At 42.8% G+C, this 23,780-nt stretch overlaps 1 protein-coding gene across 1 annotated transcript in view; it reads left to right on the top strand.

Moving 5' to 3' along the window:
* The window catches only part of klhdc8b (kelch domain containing 8B), a 165,463-nt gene that overhangs the window by 803 nt on the left and 140,880 nt on the right, over positions 1–23,780 (top strand). The window lies entirely within an intron of this gene.

The raw sequence follows: 23,780 nt of genomic DNA, 5'->3' as shown, positions 1-23,780 counted from the left end.
TTATCAAGCACAAATCTGAAAAGTATGGTGTGCATTTGGAACTCCCCTGCCTCCACACCCTCCTTCAAGTCTACCTGTATGGGGTGCAGTTTGAGAAAAGTAGTAAAAACAAAAATGAGTAAAAAATTGACAGCAATAATTTGATTCATTTAGCCTGTAATAGGAAAAAAAAGAGGGAGTTCATTGTTCAAAGTTCAAATTTGGAAAATATTTAGTCTGTACTATATATTTAGTTTGAAAGCTAAATATTTAGCTCAGACTTAAAACATTTAGTTCGGAACTAAATATGTGGCTTCCTGACTAAATATTTCACAAGCTAAATATTTAGCTTGTGAATTAAATATTTAGTTTGGAACTCTGACAATTGTAACGGTATGAATAGAAGGTGAAGATATGACTTTGAAAAACGAAGAGTTATGAGGAAAATGCCTCAAGATTTACCAGTCAGCATTACAGACGAGCTACAGTATGTAGTCATTTGTCCCTGAAGTCAGATGAGAAAAAGATTGAACCTTCTGGCCTACATGCAGAGCACCGTGGATGGATGGTTAGAATAGTGATCCGTTTGGATGACGTCTTCAACAAAACCTGTCTACCATCAGTAGTTCAGCTGTTTGGGTTGCAGCAGCAGCAGTATGCTCTTTGCCTCAGGATTATGTAAAAGCCTTCTTCCGGTTTTGCTTCCTAATTGAGTGCAAAGCTTTTTATTATATTCACAGAAAATCCATCCAGCTGTTTCGTGACACGGATCTTTTCTACAAAATCTCTAACCCGCCGGCCAACATCTGGATGTTTTACCGCCGTCGTTGGAGTTTAGTCTGTCCTCAGCCTGAGTTTGGATTGTGAGAATTCTGTTTCTTCCTCCTTTTCTTTTTTTTTTTTTTTAAATTAAATCCCTTGAATTACTCCTCAGATCTCTCTCTCCTTACGTTTCCCATCTGGGCCCTGATGTCTCCTGAGGTGCTGTGGGTTCATTTTTCATTATGAGGATTACAGCTGACATGCAGCGTCTGCATCTGTCTCCTTGGATACGGCAGGGACACGTAGTGGTGCTGAGGGCCAGCAGAATCCCACCTCCACCTGGGACTCAGCAGTCTACTCTGCTTTCTCTTACATTAGCGGTCTTGGTTCTATGAGGATGAAGCATTTAGTTCTTGTAGTTTTTGTTGAGCTTTCATTGGATTTGTGCTGCAGAAACAAAGTTGCCCACCTACTTGCTAAATTAATCCTGAAGTTCAGTCCACTGGAGGACCCAGTCCTGAGGCTACGATTTTACTTTAGACAGAAACAGGAACTGATATTTGTTGTGACTTCACTCTGGATATGCTGTCTTGGGTTTTTGAAAAATAATAGCGTAAGATTACAGATTATTTATGTCCCTCTCTGTTTAGGACTAAGGAATTGATGCTGGTTCTCCTGATCTTACTGTAATTTGTAAAAGTGTCCCATGAGAGTCGTCACAGGCAGTTTGCAGCGTCATTTATCATCTGTACCATACCTGTGTGGACAGTTTTGGTGTATAAATGATGCCTATGCAAATTTTTACAATCTAATCTGATGGTACACAGGTTCGAGGCAGAGTTGAGGAAATCATGGTTGTGTGTTTAACTCCTGCGTTAGGGGTGCAGCAACTGCCGTTTTCTGACCAAACACTGACTTGGCGATTCTAATAAGATCGATTTTATTATTGGGTCCTGCCAGAGCAATGCATAGGACTCCCAAGGGAAAGCAAGGCATTTTGAATTTTGTCTCTCCCTCTGTGTCTCACTCACACATGACAGTTTTCACACTGGGAGGGCAGAGCTTCCAGTTAGAACTACAGAGACGCCACCTTGGCGGAACATTTACTACAGAAAAGTATTTATTTAAAATATATTTGCCACCAATGACAAAAGAAAAAAAAAATATTTTCACTTTTCGGCAAAGTGAAATCTTATGTTTTCTGAACAATCACAATATTTGTTGTTAATCTGTTGCTAAGAGATGAGTGCGTTTTCTGGTAACCAAATGGCACCAAGAAAACATCAGAATTTTACTCTTGCAAAATTTACCAACTGTAAATTTCTTGTATCCAGGCAGATAAACAGTATTTCAAAAGAGCTTATGTTTAATAAACAATAATTAATTTGGTGTTAAGAGATGAGCGTTTCTTTTTTTTTCTGGCAACGAACTGTCACGAGGTATAAATCTGATTTTTACTTTTGTGTTGAGTGTCTGTTTTGTAATATATTCACCACCAATGATGAAAAAAAAACATTTTCAAATTTCTGAAAAATTCAGAATTCTTGTTCATTAGCAAGTAGTGTAAAATAAGTAATATTTCAAAAGAACAGAGGAAATCTTATGCACAGCAGTGCACTGACCACATTAGCATGAGCCTTTTCCCTAAAATAAGCTTTTTAGCTATTTGGTTTATTTTTCAGCCATGTTTAGCACATTGAATGGAGGAAGTCGTAAGACAACATGCTAGTGATGCCCCACATGCCACTGGCAGCATTTAGGCTAATATAAGCATTTTGGCTAATTTTAACATGTACACTAATTATTTTTATTTTTTAATATCTTTTTTTATACCCCTCCAAGGGGTCTTTTGTCCCCCTTTTGGGTCAGTCTAGTGTCCCTGATATGACAGTAGACTGACAGGAAAAGGGGAAGGAGAAGGGGGGAAGACATGCGGCAAAAAATCCGGGAGTTGAACCCGCGATGTCCGCGTCGAGGACTCAAGGCCTCCAAATGTAGGTCACACTATCCCCTACGCCACCACAGCACGCCCCATATACACTAATTTCAACATACTGAATTGAATAAGTCCATGTTGCTCCATATGCTTGTGACTCTCCACATGCTATTGAGTACATTTGTAATTTACTTTAGCTTTGATGCTAAATTTTAGCATCAGAACTCTGGGTTCCAACCGACGGGCACACTTTGGCAGGCCGCGCTTAAATTTCTTCAGAAATGTTCTAGTTATAATTATTACTGTAGTTGTTGTTGTTATAAATATTTTGTCTGTAGTCACTAAATATAAGTACATCATATTGGTGGAGTTAAGTTGCAGGACACCAACCCTGGAGCTCTGGAGTATGACACCACTGCCCTGAAGCATTCTGGATCTTGTGGTTTTAGTCAACATTTTCTGGTCCGACATGCCGCCTGCCACAGGATGTTTCATACTGTCATGCATCAGTTTGTACCTACAAATTTTCTGAAATATAGTGGAGCTAAAACAGAGCACGTTGGTACTATTAAAGCAGATAATGTTAATGTAGACTGTGTAGAAAAACAATAAATGTTGATCTTTAAGGTGTTTGGTTTGGTTGGTCGTGTTACTTTTTCAAGTTATACCTGTGTGGAAATATCAATTGCTATTAAATTATTGTTCTTTTATTTTAATTAGTAAGATTAGTAAGGTGAGTGTATTGACCAACATGGTGTAGTCTCTTGTTTCATGTACAGTGAGGCCACTCTAAAATGTTGGTTATTCACTTTAAATAAATTTTCTTGATTTTTATCAACAGAAACAAAGTAAAAAGTCCTCTAAGCCAAAAGACACTGAAATAAATGATCTTAATTCCAACCGATGTTTGAAATCCATCCATCCATCCATCCATTTTCTGTTCACCCTTGTCCCTAATGGGGTCGGGAGGGTTGTTGGTGCCTATCTCCAGCTACGTTCCGGGCGGGAGGCGGGGTTCACCCTGGACAGGTCACCAGTCTGTCGCAGGGCAACACAGAGACATACAGGACAAACAACCATACACACACTCACACCTAGGGAGAATTTAGAGAAACCAATTAACCTAACAGTCATGTTTTTGGACTGTGGGAGGAAGCCGGAGTACCCGGAGAGAACCCACGCATGCACAGGGAGAACATGCAAACTCCATGCAGAAAGACCCCGGCCGGGAACCGAACCCAGGACCTTCTTGCTGCAAGGCAACAGTGCTACCAACTGCGCCACTGAGCAGCCCCCACTTACCCCCACTTGGTTTGAAATCAAGCCCCCACTTGGTTTGAAATCCACTTACTCATATTAAGTTAGGTAAATTCTAACTAATTATGTTTAGAAAGTGAACAATGAGAAGTGGTTTGTTGTTGAAGTGTTTACAAAAATGTTACTAACATTGTCTTGTGTGAAGTATTTGTTTTTGTGACAAATGAACTCCAAGTCCAGGTCTGGAACTCCAGTCAGCACATAGACTGTTAAGCGTCTGCTAGCTGATGTAGGTGGAGTTTTTGGCTTTTTTTACTGATACAACAAAGGCATCATCAACTCTCTTTACGATTCTGTTTCCTGACTTTCACCAACTCATAGCTTCAACTCATAGGTTGATGTTTGGCCATATGCATGGATGGTCTTTTGCAGGACCCTCAAATGCAGGCAGAGTGATGTGGAAAAGCTGATATTCCTCACTGTTTTCTTGCATTGTGTCATTACTTGGGCTTAGAAGTTGCCAGTTTTGGTGCAGACGGTAGATGGACTGGAGTGTGTTTTGTGTCTCTCATGATGAATGAGCCTCCTGTACTCTGCGGGACAGAAGCAGAGTGTGAGCGTGAAATGTCTTTAGCTGTAATTAGAGTAGCTTGTGGGGGACAGATAAGTCGGCTGTCGCACTCATACAGAGTATGGGGTCCTGGTTCTCTCAGAGACATTAAACCGGACAGAGGAGGTGTGGAATTTAGCCAATATTCTCATCAGGGGATTAAGAGGGCTGTTTACTGAAGACAGTTTGGACACTCAGCCGCCAGCGATGGGGACTTCTAATCCTGGGGGGATATGTCAGAGTAGGAGGAGGTAATAAAGTAGCATGGTGCGTGACAGGAAAATAATTTTTGCGCACTTCGAGCTGACAACAGGATAATGAGTGTTTTATTAGGAAGTGTTTGACATGTTTTATTTGACTCACAGCATATATGCGTAGTCGAAGCAGGAAGTGACCACCTGTTGCTGTTTGTGTTTCCTAAACACTCTAAATAACATATTGCAGTAGCTAAATCACTCTGATTCTGCCGATAACCGTTAAAATTGAACGGTTTCAACAACAGAGACTGAGATTCCAAAAAGAGGATTTTTTAAAATTTTTTTAGAAAAGACTTAAACCAAGAGTCAGTTAGAGAAGAAAATGCCAAATCTGGATTGGCTTGTGAAGACATGTCAGTCAGTTTTTACCAGCATAGTGGTACTGTTTGAAGTTATCATTGATAATAGTACACCTGTAGCTGGCTGATATCTTTTACAGTATGTCCTGAAAAATGTAACTACTGTATATCCTCAGCAATTTTAAAGGGGCAATATTATGTAAAATCAACTTTTTTACATCATGTTGTTATTCCCTTGTCAAAAACATACCTGGAGTGGTGTTTGGTTCTTTCATACATGTTTTAGAAATCCTTTAATCTCCCATGGCAACCATCCAGCTGTGCAAAACACCTGGGTCACATTTGGTACATATAGTATTTTTTAACAACTGAAGGTAACATAGTTACTTATGCTATGAAATGGCACTATGTGTCTGTAGAATACATAATACTGCCCCTTTTACAAATTAAATTACACATTCTGATTTTAATTGATTTTTTTCTCTCACTTCGTTCCTTAAATTTTTTTTAGAAATGAGAATGCATCTTTAAAAACTCTTACTTCAACCCTCTCCAAAAACAGAACATTCGATTAATGGCTAAAATCGTTGTATTTTAGCCATTGTACCCAGCCCTAATACACAGAGATGCTGTAAAGATGGTCACTAAAAAATTGAGAAAATATGGGTATGTTACAGAAGCTGGATGTTCTAACAGAAGAGGTGGAAAGAGAAGACAGAATCTGGTCAGGAAGGCCCACTGCAAGACTGAAATTTCTCCAGAAATTTCTGGAGGGACTGTTTATGTTCCACAAGTGCTCAAAAAATCTGCCTGTTCTTTACATGTGTCTACTAAAGAGTAGAGACGTACCTGGAGTGGTGTTTGGTTCTTTCATTTGCCTCATTTGTTAAAAACACCATCCAAGCCTGTCCAAAATCTGAAACCATGTGGGACAAACAGGAAACAACTATGAACTTTGGGGTACAAGCTGTTAATTTTCCTTTAACGCCACAACAAGACCACATCTTTGGCATCCACTCGTTCTGGGGTTTACTGTTCCCCACATAAAGGTAGAGTTTTTGTGAAGTTTTATAAAGTGTGTCAAAATAACCAGCTAGTTTTGGGGGGAAAAAAAAATCTTCAAAGGGTTTGTCTGAAAGCTGGTGATAGAGATTTTGTTTTTTCCTCATCGCAGGCAGTCCAAGCACACGTACAACTCGACAGGCTTCACAGCAGGAGGATAACGCCGTGTTAATTAAAATGGCTCAGTTAAGATTCACTCAAGAACATTTTCATAGCTCAGACAAACAGTAAGTGCCTTGTTGTTTAATTGCCGTTTATTGTTTGCATTGCTTCCCCTCATTAGGCGCGCTAACCTGGAGCTGCTGCTGGGGCTGTGATTGTAGAGAAGCGTAGGACAGCGGTGATCTCACAAACATGGAGTTGTTCTGTCCCAGGGGCGTAGCGAGAACACGGAGAGGTCCACATGTAGGTACAACAAATCATTTCTTTTCCGAGGAAGCAGCCGTGTGTTTAGAAGAACAAACATGAGAACAGCATCTCAGATCATCACTGGCTTACTGTGAACACAAACATGGCAACTCGAGCTGAAGTTAAGGCACAAAAATGCATATTTTTGTGTTCTGCCCTGAAGAACTGACTTGGATGTGGCTTCCAGAGACTTCTGTGTTGTGAACACAAATTGTTACATTTGGACAAGATGTATTTTATGCCTTGTGTAAAGTCAGATTATTACATCTTTTCTTGTCTCCTTTTGGTGATTCTCCAAATGCCAGAGTTATCAAAAAACACTTTTTATCATATTTCATTCAAATAAAATAATTTAAAAAAAACAACAACTTTATTAATCCCAGAGGAGAATTAAAGGAATTAAGTATTCCACTCTGGAAATGATCAAACTTGTGTTTTATAATTTTCTTCAGAGTTAAAATAGATGCTGATGCCTGTGGGCAGGAGGGAACTCCTGTAGCAGTCTGTGTTACAGCTACAGGATGCTCAGGAGAAAAACTGTCTTTTAATATATATATATATATATTTTAAAAAAGCACCATATTAAAGCTTTGACACTTGAGCTCTAGATTAGCTTTACTAACGTTTTTAAGTTGATAACTTTCCCAGCCAATAATAATGTCAGTTTGTTTTTCCAGGTAGTTACACAGCACTCTGAAGCTCAGTCTGTCTTCTAGTGTTTTGCATGAACATGTTCAAGAGAACTCATGGTTAACGGCACTGTATTCTGTATTGTCCAGGCACATGATGTCATTTTATAGCACAATGAAGGAACTATGTTACCTTCAGTAGTTATAAAAATGCCATACATTTATCAAATATGACTGAAAAGGAATTTGACATGGTAATTTAACGCCTTGAAATTGGGTCTCCTTAAAATCTCCTGCTCTTTCTGCAGCTCCACCTTCAGGAAGTCATCACATGGCTCCTCTATTAACCCTATAGCAAAATTTTTATCAGCTTTGCAATGAGTAGTATCTTATGAAATGAGCTCAGCTGATGGAAAGTTCCACCACCTGTTTGCTAATTGCTGCAGGCTAGTCTGAAGGAACTGAGTGGAGGAGGGTTGCTCTACCCCACGACGTCTTTGGAGAACTCCTTAGACCCTCTTCTCAGGCTAATAAGTTGCTCCAACGTCTTTCTGAAGGCCTGAAAAACAATTTGAGTCAAATCGTCACCAGACGACCAAAGTAAATATCTCAGGTTTTAACAGAGCAAACCTTCATCAAAATCTTGATTCAACTGTATGTGATTTGAGTCATTTTAATTTGGACTAAATGTGCCATTGTGCTAATTTATCCCTCATCATAAATTACACTATTATTATATTTTACAGAAATTTCCAAAAGGTTTTTGCTTCACTTTTAATTATTTATTTTACTAGATGTTTTGTCAGGTTTGCTAAATGTTCTGAAATGTTCCTTATGGTGCCTTAATTTTTTCACCTGACTCTGTTGATGCAAATCAGCCAATCAGTGCTGCTGATTAATTTGCAACAAGCAATGCAGTGACTTCCATACTTCAACTTTTTCTTAAGAAAAAATACAGTCATCAGTCAGTTAGGGCAGATAGATGTCTCCATTGTCATTTCATAAAGCTGCGTAGATCTATGCTTCTAGTTGTGTTCAGAAGTACTTTTTGATTTGACTAGACCTTTGCAAATGTTTAGCCGACTCTGAGTGCCGCTTTACTCTGGTGCAGTCAAGAGTTTGCAAAAAAGCAAAAACAAAAAAAAGCAGAGGCAGACTTCCAGTTTTCTCTCTGGTGACAGCAGCACACCAAAGCACAACACATACAGAGAAGAAGAATGAAATATCCATGGTAATTATAACAAGTCATTTCAATTACATACTGATTAGATGTTATAGATCTCCCGATGGAGGTGGTAGTTGGGTAACTAATAGGCCGGGGAGACGGAAAAACAAGCTTTTGATACTTTCTTGCAGCCAGGAGCAGAATGTGTAGGAAGGTTTAATTGAGTAATCAGTGTTATGGCTTAAAGTATTAGCGCAGTATTAGAAGATCCCAGCTCAGCAGAAACGGAACCGTTTGGGTGTATTTTTTCTTTATGATTGATTCCATTTTTATGTTTGCCAGAAGCACAGCCTCACGCTGTGGGAATTAGACCTCCGTGTGATTGCTGTGACTGCCACCACATGGAGCTGTAGATATGATTGTAGGCTTGCCAGAGGCACTGAGAGACATACGCTCACGGAAAGTCACTGCTGTTTGATTGCTGCCACCGCACTCACAACGTGGTGGTCCAGGGAAGTATTCAGAGGCTGAACTGTTCTGTCTGGAAAGGTGGAAACGGAAACTCTTGTTGCGGCCTTAGACTGCAGGGTGTCCCGCAGAAAACATGCTAAGCCCAGTGGCAGAGTTACTAGGACAGTCCATCGGTTTTTGAGTTCAAACATTTTGCAGAGGTGCATGAGCAGGCATCATGACTTGGAACTGAACGTTACCTAATGTTGTCATTTTATCCAATGCCCCCACAGTGCTCAGGCGCCTGTCTCTACCCATGTCATGTTTGAAGTGTTTGTTTGTGTGTTTGTTCCTTGGATGGGTTGTTTTGAAATGTGAATTTCCCTCTGAGATTAATAAAGTATATCCATTCAATCATTGGAAATAATAGCGTGCGAGGCCAACAGTCAGGTGCAAAGATGGCGTAATTGGTGAGCACATCCTTTCACCCAGTTCAATGCATTAACTATAAACCTAGGTTAATTTCTCTTTACTGTTATATTTACTTGTGTATATTAGAAACCCAATTTAACTCGCGCTCGATTCTAACATTCTGTTTACTCCCCTTTTCCTACGGGTCAAAAATGACCCGCCCTAACAAAAACCCCAGAATAAAGCAAGTTAATTGAATTTTAAATCCAAAATCTTTTTTGCATGATGAAACAGTCTGTTATTTATCTATTCAACTCAATTGAATTCATTTTTTATCATGTATTTTTGTTTTGTACAAAAAGACGATCAACAGGATTACACTCTTTCTACCACAAGCCAAGTGTTGTAGCAGTTTTCTTTTACATGGTAAAGGTTTATTATTGAAATTATATAAATGTGAAGTTATTACTTCTGAATTAATTATACTGAAAGAGAACAAAAAGTCAAACATTTTGAACTTTTTAGTCAACGGTTCATTATTTTTTTAGGAATTGAATTTTAAGAATACCTCTCGTAACACAACAATACAAAAATGTAGCTCGATTTTGTAAACAGTTTAATTTTCAGTTAATTTTTGCTTTAAAAAAAACGATCTGGTGGGACGCTGGAAAAGACTTGCTGTGTCCAAGTCGTGTGCAAAAAGGATTTAGCCCTTCAGTGAAGGTATTCAAAACTAAATTAGCATCTCGATGCTAAACATGTAGCAGCAGCACAGACGTCCTCGACTCTAATGCCAGCGTCCACAGCCCACATTTCTAAAGAAGTTCCATTAATGATCTGGACTTCCTGGAACACTGAAAGCTGAATGAGTGTAATATGACTTTGCACCAATCTGATGGTATTGTGTATGCATCCAGCGAAGTGCAGCCTTCATCAGATTTGTGAAGCCTGAAGCAGAATCCATGTTACAGCCTTACTGTACCTCTGTCCTTGTTCTCACTTATCTAACAACATATTGCTGCTGCTGCTGCTGCTGGAACCCTACAGGTATTATTGTGAGCCAGGAGGAAGGAGGCAACAGCTGCTGTTTGACTTTGTTGAATTAAAGCCTCAGTTGCATTAATGCTTTTATGACAGCACCTGTGGCCTTGTCAGTCGTATGCCAAGATTTGCACACAGTTTACTTTGGCCTATATAAAGTCACGGGGGTGGGTGACGGGGGGGAACACACCCTCTCCAAATTTATAAAGTTCTGAAAATCTGATCCATGATTTAGCCTTAAAATTAGGTGACAAGTATAATCTTGTTTTGTTTTTTTTCTCCATTTTTTCTTCATCCGTTGTTGCTTCTTTCTAACTGATTCTGCCTTTTTGTTCTTTGGTTTTGGCTTTTAATATGATTTTGCAAATGATGTGCAGAGTTAACTATCCATGCCAGACATGTTTCAAATGATTCCTAGCCCTGGCAGATTTGAAGTAAAAAATTCAGCATGCTGTGTGAACCAGGAAGTGTTCTGAAATGTTAATTCATGGATGTAGGCAGAGGAAAGGATTTAGCCGCTCAACCTCTCATGGCCAGATAAGCAAGGTTGGTGGCATCAGCTAACTTACTCTTTGGTTACCTAGCAACAACCTAGTGAGTAACATGTGCAGCAGCGGTTTCATGTTTCGCCTCTGTGCCTCATAGGGTGACTGTTTAAAAATAAAAAGATTGGTGTGGAGTGAAGAGAGGAAATGGGTAGACTAGCATGAGAGGAAGTTGTGGATGAGACAGTAAAGGATCACACCACCAGCTTGGCAGTATTTCAGATATTTAGAACCAAAAACTAATCAATAATTATTGATATTGACTGATATGAAACGCTTATATCATGATGCATTTTTCAGCCGCATTGTCCAGTCTTATGACGACGTCATCCCGGACATTAATGCAGAATATCTTCCCTGTTGCCTAGGAATTGAGCTGTTAGCGTCTCATGATGGTCATGATATGCTAACAGCAATGTGCTTCAGCCAGAGGACTTTTCAGATTGACTGGAAGACTGACTGCTCATGCAGATTCTTCCTGCTCACAGCATTGCCATCCCACTATAAAGATACTTGGATGATACGAGTTGCAACATTTAATTTCTATTTTTTATTGAAAGATTACTTTAAACCTTAATATGTCAGCAAAATGAATAATCATCGGCTTAACTGTATGGTGTGCTTTATTTTTTATTTTTAATAATCTCTTTTAGTCATCATGTAGCCCTTTCTTTGCTCTGGTTCTCATCATCTAACTCCACTGTCATCCACTGGATAAAAATAGAGAAAAAATGGTTTTCCCTGTGTTTCTTCTTCTTTTTTCCACCTCTCTCTCTCTCTCCCCCCCACCTTCCGCTCGCTGCTCTTTCCCTCACTTTGTGGCTTCCTCTTTTAACTCGGTCTTCCATCCCCTCTATTTAAGGGAGACGACGGTGTCATTTGGGAAAACTGCAGGGCTGGGTGGAAAGCTTAAGCTGAATGGCCCAGCAGACTCCTCTCTGTGGCTCATGCTGGGAAAGGAAGAGAGGAGAGGCAGAGGGCAGTGGTGCAGATGAACAGATATGGACAGAGCAACAGAATGAGTAAAGAGGACACTGTATATATGTGAATGAGTGGACAGGAGGACGATTTACAGTTTTCTCTGCTGCACTTTGACCAGCTTGTTGACCTTTTAGGGGTGCATTGATTGCAGTTTTCTGGCCGATTACCGATTAGTCATCTATAAAAAGCCTGACCTGTTGATTCCAATTTTGGCCGATACCCATTTTTTTGGATGAAATGTTGCTAAATATAGCAAGAAATGTGCTGAGTTAGCAACACTGGAGGGACTATTGTTAACTGCAAACGAGCAGAAATAAAGTGATGGTTAATTTTTCGACCTTTGCTGATATTTTACTGCTAATATACCCTTGGCAGCTAGCTAGCTAGCTAGCTTTTTTACATCATTAATGGGTAAGTGCAACTTTTTCGCCGGTTGGTGCAATTATTCTGTGTGTGCAGACGTTTTCATTGTGTTCTGTGACTTGATGTTGTTAAAGCTACCACTAACTAGCCGTAAGTGCACATTTATTGCTGGTTGCCTCAACTTTGTAGCGAGGCCCCTAGCGTGGCTAAAGCTCCCCTGAAAACTGTTGCCACTGATCCAGCACTGATCTAAGAGCAGCATTTGGTGCGACACAAACTGAAGTTAGAGGTTTAGTGGATTTTAAACACGGCGGTCAAGCACCAGTCTGATGTATTTTAGAAATGTATTCCATAGTTGTTGCTATGTAGGGAAATGGAGCAGAGAAGGTTGAGAACAGGGAGAGAGTCCATCATAGCAACAAAGGAGAATAGCCACAGACACGGCGATGATGACAAATAGGAACAAAATAAGTTAAATGTAATTCATAGTGGTATTAAAATGTCTTAAATCTGAGTTGGTGAGACTTGCAGAAAGCCTGATTATACCTGGTGATAAATTTTAAGCCTGGCAGCACATCCCAGCAGTGCTTGACAGATCCACGAAGAAACGTCATGAAGTGACAAAATGCAGAGAGAAGCAACACTGGAAGCCAAAAGAAGAGGAATGAAAACTTTATAGAAGCAGAGGGCTTCTATACAGCCCTCTGCTTTAATTTTTTTTAATAATTAAAAAGAATATATATATACTTTTAAATGATTTAAAAAGATCTATATAGATTTTTAAATTATTATTTTTTAAAATAATTAAAAAAAAGATCTTTAAAAAATCTTTGGAAGGAACAAAACAGAAATCTATTTAACAAGTTGCTTTCCTGGTGAGGATGTAGACATGCTAGTCCTTGAAGAGAGGACATCCCCACAGGGTACCGCTGTTCATGGGATCTTCGCTCTGGCTAGCACTGAATGAACTCAGACTGGATGAGGATCTTCTTTTGATTTCAGTAGCTGATGGAGGTATGTAGTAAATAAACTGGTGTATTTCAAAGTTCAGTCACTGATTTGCCTCGGTGGTGTTTCTGTACTGCATACATTTATCTCAGACGTCAGATTTATAGTCGCACACTCCGAACAATCCTCTCTGAGAAAAACACTGAAGAGTCTTTATGAAACATGTCACATAGCAAGGTCAAGTCTGAAGCAGCCTGTGCTTATGTTCAGTTTGTGCTGCACATCAGTTCCCTACCACACAGCTTCTCAGATCCTGTTTTGGTGGCTAAACCACCAGCTGCCAGGAGTTGCTCCTGGTTCTCTGTTGCCCACTTCAGTTAGTACTGGGAGCTTTTAAAAGTTTCCACCCTGCTTCTTCTCCCAGTAGTTTTTCATGAAGCAAGGACTGATGTTCTTGAACAACTCATCTATTTGTGCTTATTATCTCTAAATCCCAATTAGTTTGCTCATATTGACCTTGCTAATAATGAATCTAAATTTTCCACAAAAAAACCCCCAACAAAAATGACGTCCAAGGCAAAACCCAATTCTGATTAAAACCCCCCACAAAGCCCATCGCACATTTGCTAGAATACATACTTTTAAGCAATGCTATGTGTCAGGATGGTTACAAATTAGTTTTACTTAAAGCAGCAGTATGTAAGTTAAAAAAGTTTTTTTTCTTTTTACCTAATTTTCAAAATGATCATTGTCATGACAGTAAATTTCAAGACAAATAATCTGTTCAAAAAAATTGATATCCTCTGCCTCCACCCAGTTCTCCCAGTACTAACTGCAGAAATACACCACTCTGTCAGAACCAGTCAGAGCCAGGAGGAGGCTCTTAGCACCGCCAATCAGCTTTGTGTATGAGCTGCTCACACACACTCCCCTTTGCTCTCTGCTGTGCTACAACTGGTTCACCACAACACAGACTGCCACTAACGCTAAGGCTAGTTAGCATGATCTCTGATGACAGTGGGTAAACTGGTTTCCTGTAACGGTAAATTGTTTCTCCACCATTAGCATATTTAGCATTTAGCACTGGCTGTTTGTTGTCGGGAGCGGCGCATTTCTTCTGACGGTAATAGTAGATCAGGGAGGAGGTGGAGGAGGTTGATCTTTTCAAAGATTATCTGTCTCATAGCAAACTGTCACAATATGGCTATAGTTTTAACAAATATGGGATTTTTTTTTTTTTTTACTGCAGCTGTAGTGGATAAGATAAACATTTGTAAACTGCATTTTTAGTTCCTCAGTTTATATTTGTCTCATAAAGCACATCACCTGTTAAGATGATGGATGGTGTTTTCCACTATAATCACGAGGTTACCAAACTTCACCTCCGTAGTTTCACTCCTCTTCTCACGATACGTCCTGTCAGTTATTTTCTCCTCTTCAAAGTCAGCTTGTCCATCTCCGTGGCCCTGCTGTGTTCTCAGAAAACAGCGGCAGCGATACCAGCTGTCAACATCACTTTGGTCAACTTGTACAGAATACCACATCACTCAATACTCACCGCAGGGCGAGAATAGTATGAAACAGACAGGCCTTCGGAGTGAGATTTATTCACATTTGCACAGAAGCTGTTGTGAAGTAGAAGCAAATGGGTATCCAGTGTGATGAAAAATGGGGAAAAATCAAACACGTTTTCTCTCCAAACCAAAGGGTGCATGTTTTTGCTAAATCTGGGAAATAGAGAGATCGATGAAGCCGTGCCCTCAAAGACATAGGACATCAAGAGAAAGTCGAACCTCCTAGTTTTCTTTAAACCAGTGAATCTTTTATGTTCTCGCCAGCACAGTACATTCAGCATGTGTGTGCATGCACCATGACAAATGGAGAAATCGCACAAGTTTGTTTGAATGCAGTTAAAAACGCCGCAGTGTTTTCTGCGTACACTGCTGCCTCACTAGAAAAACAACCTTGTGTTGCTGTTGCATTTCGAAGGCCACACACTCCCTGCTATTTACCCCCAAAAAGCTGCAACTACAGAAGAAACTCAAAAGAATTCACACTCCTTTCCTCATTGTACTTCACTGGGATTTATAAAAGATCAATATAAAATAATTACTACTGGCTATCAACGGAAGGAAAGGGATCCATGTGTATCCCTTTCCTTTAAAATAAAATAAATTTTATTTTATCAAATTAAATTCTGAACAGTGTGGCATGCTCATTATACAAGCTTCTTCTGAGTGAAACACTGGTAAAAAGGTTATTGAAGGATTAATAGCGGAGCCATGTTGTGACGACTTCCTAAAGGCGGTGTTTCAGAAAGAGCAGGAGTTTTTAAAGAGACAGAGGCCCAATTTTAAGTTGTTAAATTACAAAGTCAAATTTCTTTTACGTCACATTTGATATCTGAAGGTAACATAGTTACCTGGCTAATAAAAAGGTGCCTGAAAAATACATGGTGCTTAAGGTCAGTCCAGCAGCTTTACATGTTCTCCAAGGAATTTCAGCTACATTTGTAGACAAACTCATAACAGAAAACATAATCAAACATTACAGTATTTGATATTTAAACAATATTTTTAATTTACAGAGTTTAAAAATACAGTTTTAACTACACGAATCCCTCTAACTAAAGTACAATTGTTCTTAGTATTCATCCTGACATTTAGTTTTTTATATAAATCCCATATGTCAGAGTGATTGGCAGAAAACTAGCAAAAGATATCCTGCTAATCACTCCACATGGATAGGGACAAGGAAGTTAGAGTCAAAGGAAGATGGATAGAGTTACATACTGAGCAGTTCTGGAAGAAAATGTAATAATTTCTGTAAGGGCATATTTGTCAAAAAAAAAAAAAAAACTTTTCCAAGGCAAACATTTTCGTTAAAAGTCCAATACTAATTTGATACAAGATTAGCAGTTTTGAGGCACTGCTGTGAAACTTGAAACTGCTGCTGTGCAACGAAAGAGTGACTTAGTTGAACTCACTCACCTTGCCTAGCTGTGCGTTTGAGGTTTTGTGGCTAAAACGTTTCCTCTGCACAGAATTCTCTGCAGTTCTGGGTTGTAGTTATTCTATATATTGAATATTCTCGCAGACATGTTATCCTTTGATATCGATCACACATCTATTGCAATATGTCATTGATTTATTGTCCTAGTACGTTCTAATTCTAGTACCTGCATGTTGCCTATAACCACCAACTTGTTTCTTTAAAGTCTTTTAAATGATAGGCTAATTGAATGTATTATTCCCATTTACATATCTTTTTGCATTTTTGTTTTCCACACCATTCAACACCAGTCGATCCAGGAAGAGGCAGAAGAAAGACATTCCACACGTTAGGATTGGCCTAAATCTGGAAGATTAAATGGCACAAAGACAAACAAGCAGCACAATAGAGATTGTGTTTTAAACACAGGATACTACTGACGTCGTTGTCTATCAGTTTGATACTTCGGCGGCCTTTGGTGGCGGTGATGTCATGCAGGCTGTCTCCGTGGAGACGGTTAGTGGAGCGATTGATTGGACAGTTAACCTCGGGGGCGTCTGTGCCAACCAGGCTCGTTGTTCCTCTTAGTGGGACTAATGGGAAATGTGCGCCGGAGAGAAACGCTTTCATTTGGTCGACAGGCTGGGTTTATATAATTCTCATGCAAACACATTTTCCTTTGCTCCTCTGTGCCTCATTGACTCTGACTGTTGTTGCTCTCCCTCCACTTTGTCTTTCTGCGTAGCTCAGGCTTCGCTTTTTCTGCTTCCTTTTTGGTCCACCACATCTACTTCTAACGACTCCGTATCTGCGTAGTCCTTTAGTTCTTCATCGGCTTATTTTTATGCAAATTGCAATTGCGTTTTGCCTTCAGACTCAATTTGAAATGCCCTCCCATCTTCTCACCACTCTGTGTCTTAAATGTCCCGTCTGATTCTCACATATGTAAGCCTCAGCTGTATGTGGGCATATTTCCATGCATTTCTTTCTCTTAGACCCTTTTTCACACTCCAATTATTGGACAGTCCTCCTTTGAATGTCCACCGTTACGGTTGTATGTTCTCTGACTAGCAGTGCCTCATGTCATGTTGAGTTTTACTTTACGAACCCACATGCAAGAACACAATCAGAGAGAACGATTAAGTGCACAATAATCAGTTTATTGAAGTCAGGGGAGGGGTCAGGACGCGACTCCTGGTGCTGATGACCGGGTCGTCTTGCTACCAACAGGAGAAGCAGGGTCAGAGCAGTGAGGAGAAAATCCTTCGGGAATATTCCAGAGTCTGTCTTACTTGGAATGAGGGGGGTTCCACCAGAGAGGGATCGACGAGAGGAAAGGGTGGACACACGAGGGGTGGCTTCTGACCGGTAGCACCGACAGCGTCGAGGGAGGACACAGGAGGTAGGGAATCCACAACGAGGGGAGCACAGGCGCACACTGAACTCGGGGAGGACTGCTCTTCGCCAGAACAGCAGGATATCTGACGAGGAAGACAACAAAGGGTTAGAGCGGAACAGATCACAGAGAGCCTAGTTCTGGAACGAGTTGTTACCGAAGTAAGCAAACACTCAGGCGATGAGACGGAGAGGAGCTGCTGCTTAAATCCATAATCCACGCCCTCCAAAACAAGCTGCAGGTGTGTAAACGGGTTGAACTCAGCAGCCTTCCAGGGGCTCTGTCTGTTGGCGACCTCTGGTGGATGTCATGAGGAATGCCAGTCCCAACGGCAGGAAAAAAAAACTCAAACCAAAAAAAACCCAAAATAAAACGGAAACAAAATGCAGACCCTGACAGTACCCTCCCCTCAACGGACGCCACCTGGCGGCCGAGCAGAGGATGAGGGCTGAGAGTCCCAATACTCCCTAATGAGGGTGTTATCCACAATGAACGATCCCGGGACCCAGGAACGTTCTTCAGGGCCGTAGCCCTCCCAGTCGACGAGGTACTGGTAGCCCCGACCCCGCCGCCGGGAGGCCACTAGCCGACGGACGGCAAAAATGGCGTCGCCCCGCCCGTCCAGGGAGGGAGGAGGGGGTTCGGCCGGAGGGCAAAGTTCACTGGAGAGAACAGGTTTAATGTGGGACACGTGGAAGGTCGGGTGGATACGCATGGATGAAGGGAGTCGGAGTCGCACAGCCGCGGGACCCACGAGCGCCAGTATCTCGAAAGGACCGATGAATCTAGGGGACAACTTCCTGGACATAGATTTAAGGGGAATGTCACGTGTTGACAACCATACCTTCTGCCCCACGGAGTATGTCGGGGCAGGGATCCTACGTCGGTCAGCGAGTCGTTTATTACTGGCGGATGAGTTGAGGGCGGAGACGGTGTCCTTCCAGATCTTGTGACTCCTGCGAATGTGGTGCTGGACCGATGTGACAGAGATGTTACTTTCGTCAGCCGGGAGGAGAGGAGGTTGGTATCCCAGGACTACTTCAAAGGGAGAGAGACCAGTAGCTGCAGACGTGTGGCAGTTATGTGCATACTCTACCCACGGAAGGTGTGGAGCCCAATCATCAGGGTTGGTAGAGGTGAGACATCGCAGGGCGGCCTCCAGCTCCTGGTTCATACGTTCAGTCTGCCCATTGGTTTGGGGATGATACCCGGAGCTGAGAGACACCCTGGCTCCCAGGGCGGAGCAGAACTGACGCCAGACCTGCGAGATAAACTGGGGCCCGCGGTCGGAGAGGATCTCCTGGGGTATCCCATGCAGCTTGAAAACATGCTTGATGAGTAGTTTAGCTGTCTGAGCAGCGGTGGGTAGTTTGCGTAGGGGGACAAGATGACAGGCTTTGGAAAAACGGTCGATGATTGTGAGAATAGTGGTCATACCTTTGGACCTTGGGAGTCCGGTGACGAAGTCGACAGCGATGTGGGACCATGGTCGTCCTGGTATGGGTAATGGCTGTAGGAGGCCAGCAGGGGGTCGGTTGGACGACTTGTTGCGTGCACAGACTGCGCAGGCGGAGACATACTCCTTAACGTCCTTGTGTATTGATCCCCACCAAAACCTGCGATTGACCAACCCTATGGTGCGACTGACTCCAGGGTGAGCGGCGAACTTGGAGGCATGAATCCATTGTAGGAAGCGGGCACGGACAGCGGAGGGAACGTACTGTTTACCTGGAGGACAGGCTTCAGGAGGAGGCTCGGTCTGGTGCGCATGGCGGAGGATGTCCTCCATCTCCCACGTTACTCCTCCGACTGTGCAACTAGGCGGGAGAATGGGAGCCAGTCCTTCCTCCAAATCGTCAGGGGAGTGTATCCTGGACAGAGCATCTGGCTTTACATTCTTTGAACCTGGACGATAGGAAATGGAAAGGTTAAAGCGTGCGAAGAACAGAGACCAGCGAGACTGGCGTGGGTTGGATCGTTTAGCTGACTGGAGGTAGGACAGGTTCTTGTGATCGGTCCAGACTAAAACGGGGTGTTCTGCTCCCTCCAGCCAGTGACGCCACTCCTCCAAAGCCAGTTTTATAGCCAGCAATTCTCTGTCTCCCACATTGTAATTCCTCTCAGCTGGAGAGAGTCTGCGGGAAAAGAAAGCGCAGGGGTGTAACTTCTGATCCTGCGCAGTGATCTGGGACAGAACGGCCCCCACCCCAATATCGGATGCGTCAACCTCCACTACAAACTGCCTGCTTGGGTCGGGTTGAACCAGGACCGGGGCCTTGGAGAACCGCGACTTGAGTTCAGTGAAGGCGGCCTCGGCTTGTGGAGTCCAGCTAAACACCCTCTTTGTGGAGGTGAGAGCTGTGAGGGGGGAAGCGATCTGGCTATAGTTCCGGATGAACCTCCTGTAGAAGTTGGCAAAGCCTAGGAAACGTTGGAGTTGCTTACGCGTTTCAGGCTGAGGCCAGTCCAGAACTGCTGCGATCTTGTCCTCTGCTGCTCTGATCTGTCCGCTCTCAAGGACGTACCCCAGGAAAGTTACTGATGGGCGGTGGAACTCGCATTTTTCGGCTTTCACATACAATTTATTTTCTAGTAACCTCTGGAGAACTAGACGGACGTGTTCTTGGTGCTCCACCAGGGTCCTTGAGTAGATAAGGATGTCATCTAAGTAGACAAAGACAAACACATTAATGAAATCTCGGAGGACGTCGTTCACAAGGGCCTGGAAGAAGGAGGGGGCGTTAGACAAACCAAAAGGCATGACCAGATACTCGTAGTGCCCCATAGGGGTCTTAAAAGCGGTCTTCCATTCGTCGCCCTCCCTGATGCGTAGTAGATGGTAAGCGTTTCTAAGGTCCAGTTTCGAAAAGACGGTTGCCCCTTGAACAGGTTCGAAGGCAGAGGAGAGCAGGGGTAAAGGATACTTGTTTTTGATGGTGATTTGATTTAGGCCTCTATAGTCGATGCAGGGCCTCAGAGAACCATCCTTCTTCCCCACAAAGAAAAACCCAGCACCCAAAGGGGAAGACGAGGTACGGATAATACCTGCAGCGAGGGATTTATTTATGTAGTCCTCCATGGCCTGGCGTTCGGCCCTGGAGATGTTATACAGTCTACTGTTAGGTAGAGGGGCCCCAGGCAGGAGGTCGATTGCACAGTCATATGGTCTGTGAGGTGGTAGAGAGAGGGCTTTGTCCCTACTGAAAACAGTGATGAGTTCATGGTACTCACTAGGGACGGCGGTGACGTCGGATGGATCCACCTCATCCATCGTGGAACGTGTGGGCTGCGAAGGAACAGCGGAACGGAGACAGGTGGTGTGGCACTTGGAAGACCAGGAAGTAATCCGTCCCTCAACCCAATCTATCTGGGGGTTATGCTTGAATAGCCAGTTGAATCCTAGAACTATGGGGGAACTGATAGTGGGAAACACATAGAAAATGATCTCTTCAGTGTGGTTACCAGAAATTAGCAGGCGTAGTGGCTTGGTCCGGTGGGTTATCTGGGGTAGACCCTTCCCATCCAGGGCAGCGACACGGAGAGGAACTGGTAACGGTTCAGTAGGCACGGAGAGCTGGTGAATTATGTCGGAACTGATGAGATTTTGTTCGCAACCGGAATCAATGAGAACTGACACAGAAAGTGAGTCATTGTTGGCGAATAGGGTGACAGGGAAGGTGAGACGGGGTTTAGGAGTGGACGGTGCCGGCAGTTTCCCCGCTTTCACTGCCGGACCTGCGGGTTTAAACGTACAGGACAATTAGCAATCACATGGTTCGGCTCACCGCAGTAAATACAGAGCTGGGAGCGTAACCTCCGTTGACGCTCCTCGGGTGTGAGCCTTGTGTTTCCTATTTGCATGGGTTCCATACATGGGGCTGGGGAAGGAGGTGAGTGCTGAGCAGAAAGACGACTACTGGTTAGAGAGGTGCATGGAGAAGAAACTCGACGGGTGCGTTCCCTGGCTCTAGTACGGATTCGGTTGTCCAATCTTATGGATAAGTTTATGAAATCGTTCAGGGATTCTGGCTCATCCAATGTGGCTAATTCGTCCTTTATCTGCTTGTTTAGCCCATGGAAAAAGGCGCTCTTGAGAGCTACCATGTTCCAGCCAGATGCGGCCGCCTTGATCCTAAAGTCTATGGCGAAATCAGAAACACTCTTCTGCCCCTGCTTTAACCCGTGCAAATCTCTGGAAGAGGATGTTCCTTCCGTCTCCTGGCAAAAGACCTGTTCTAACTCAGTTAGGAACTCGGGGTAGGTACATCCATAATTAACTGCGGTGGTAAACCGGGCTTCGGCCCACTCTAAGGCTCGGCCCGTCAACAAGGATAAGACATAAGAAATCTTACGGTCATCATTGGGAAAACTCTGTGGCGAATGGTTGAAGACAATGGTGCATTGGAGGATAAATCCTGTTACCTTCTTGATGTCACCAGAAAACTTATCTGGAGTTGCCGGGCGGACCTCAGAGAAGCCGGAGCGGACGAGCGGATCCGGGGCTAATGACGGCGCGGATGGGGAAACAGAAGGTTGATTTGTGTCCTGAGGTAATGAATTCTGTAGGAAATTTGAGAGTTCAGTTAATCGTCGGTTAGTTTCAGCTTGGCGATTTCCCAGCTCTCTCAGAGCTGAATCGTGGAGCTGAATGAGGGCTTGTTGGTCTGATAACGCTCCTCTGATCGCGTCTGCGGAGGTCGTAGCTTGGCCTGAGTGTTCTGTCATGTTGAGTTTTACTTTACGAACCCACATGCAAGAACACAATCAGAGAGAACGATTAAGTGCACAATAATCAGTTTATTGAAGTCAGGGGAGGGGTCAGGACGCGACTCCTGGTGCTGATGACCGGGTCGTCTTGCTACCAACAGGAGAAGCAGGGTCAGAGCAGTGAGGAGAAAATCCTTCGGGAATATTCCAGAGTCTGTCTTACTTGGAATGAGGGGGGTTCCACCAGAGAGGGATCGACGAGAGGAAAGGGTGGACACACGAGGGGTGGCTTCTGACCGGTAGCACCGACAGCGTCGAGGGAGGACACAGGAGGTAGGGAATCCACAACGAGGGGAGCACAGGCGCACACTGAACTCGGGGAGGACTGCTCTTCGCCAGAACCGCGAGAGAACAGCAGGATATCTGACGAGGAAGACAACAAAGGGTTAGAGCGGAACAGATCACAGAGAGCCTAGTTCTGGAACGAGTTGTTACCGAAGTAAGCAAACACTCAGGCGATGAGACGGAGAGGAGCTGCTGCTTAAATCCATAATCCACGCCCTCCAAAACAAGCTGCAGGTGTGTAAACGGGTTGAACTCAGCAGCCTTCCAGGGGCTCTGTCTGTTGGCGACCTCTGGTGGATGTCATGAGGAATGCCAGTCCCAACGGCAGGAAAAAAAAACTCAAACCAAAAAAAACCCAAAATAAAACGGAAACAAAATGCAGACCCTGACACCTCAGGGTTAAAGAACAGGGCGGATGAGTCAGAGCCCATTCACATCTAAGCATTCTGTAATGCTTCGATGGTGGAATTGATTGTACAATCCAGTGAAAATAAATGTTTCCAAATATTGAACAATTGAAGTTGGACTATAAAGAAATTTCATTGCTGGCAAATATGTCGTGGCCTCCTCTCTCATTAACAGTTATTTTGGCCTAAAGTTCGTTGCAGTCTGCAGGCTATTTAGACATTTTAATCTGCCATCCTTCTACAGCCTGTGCCCCGCCGGACCTCAAGACAAAAAAATCCTAGAAACTCCGCTGGCCAGTAGCAATCCTTGAGTGATTAAAAAAAACTTGGCAGATATCAGGAATAGGAGCCTCATGACGTGTTGCTACCTTTTTGAAATGTAGTGTTTTTGTCAACTATTATTACACGACTCCTCTGAGATACGGCCACTTGGAGACTCGGGGATCTAGATTTCCAAATGAAATGCAAAATTTACTGTAATCTTAAGAAAGGACTTTGGACCACTGAGCAATAGTTCATTTTCTTTTTTTTTAATATCCTAGAGCAGTGGTTCTCAAATGGGGGTACGTGTACCCCTGGGGGTACGTGGAGGTACTGCAGGAGGTACGTGAAGCTTTTCAAAATATCTTTAAAAAATCAGTAGGCTCCTCATAATAAGTCTTGGGAAAAATTATTTTGTGAAAAGTTCGATAAAATATAAATGTGTGTTCATGCCCTGAATTTTATATTCAGTATTTAGTTTCAATATCCTTTAAAATAAAACGGTTTGACTGGTTTTATACCTTCCTGGTGGTCACCGTCTTCTGTTTTTCTTTTTTGTTTAACCATGCA

Source organism: Xiphophorus couchianus, chromosome 1, assembly GCF_001444195.1.
Source record: "Xiphophorus couchianus chromosome 1, X_couchianus-1.0, whole genome shotgun sequence".
In the NCBI taxonomy this organism is placed as follows: domain Eukaryota; kingdom Metazoa; phylum Chordata; class Actinopteri; order Cyprinodontiformes; family Poeciliidae; genus Xiphophorus; species Xiphophorus couchianus.
The sequence above is the reverse complement of the archived record's forward strand: the minus strand, read 5'-3'. Positions and strand labels throughout refer to the sequence as shown.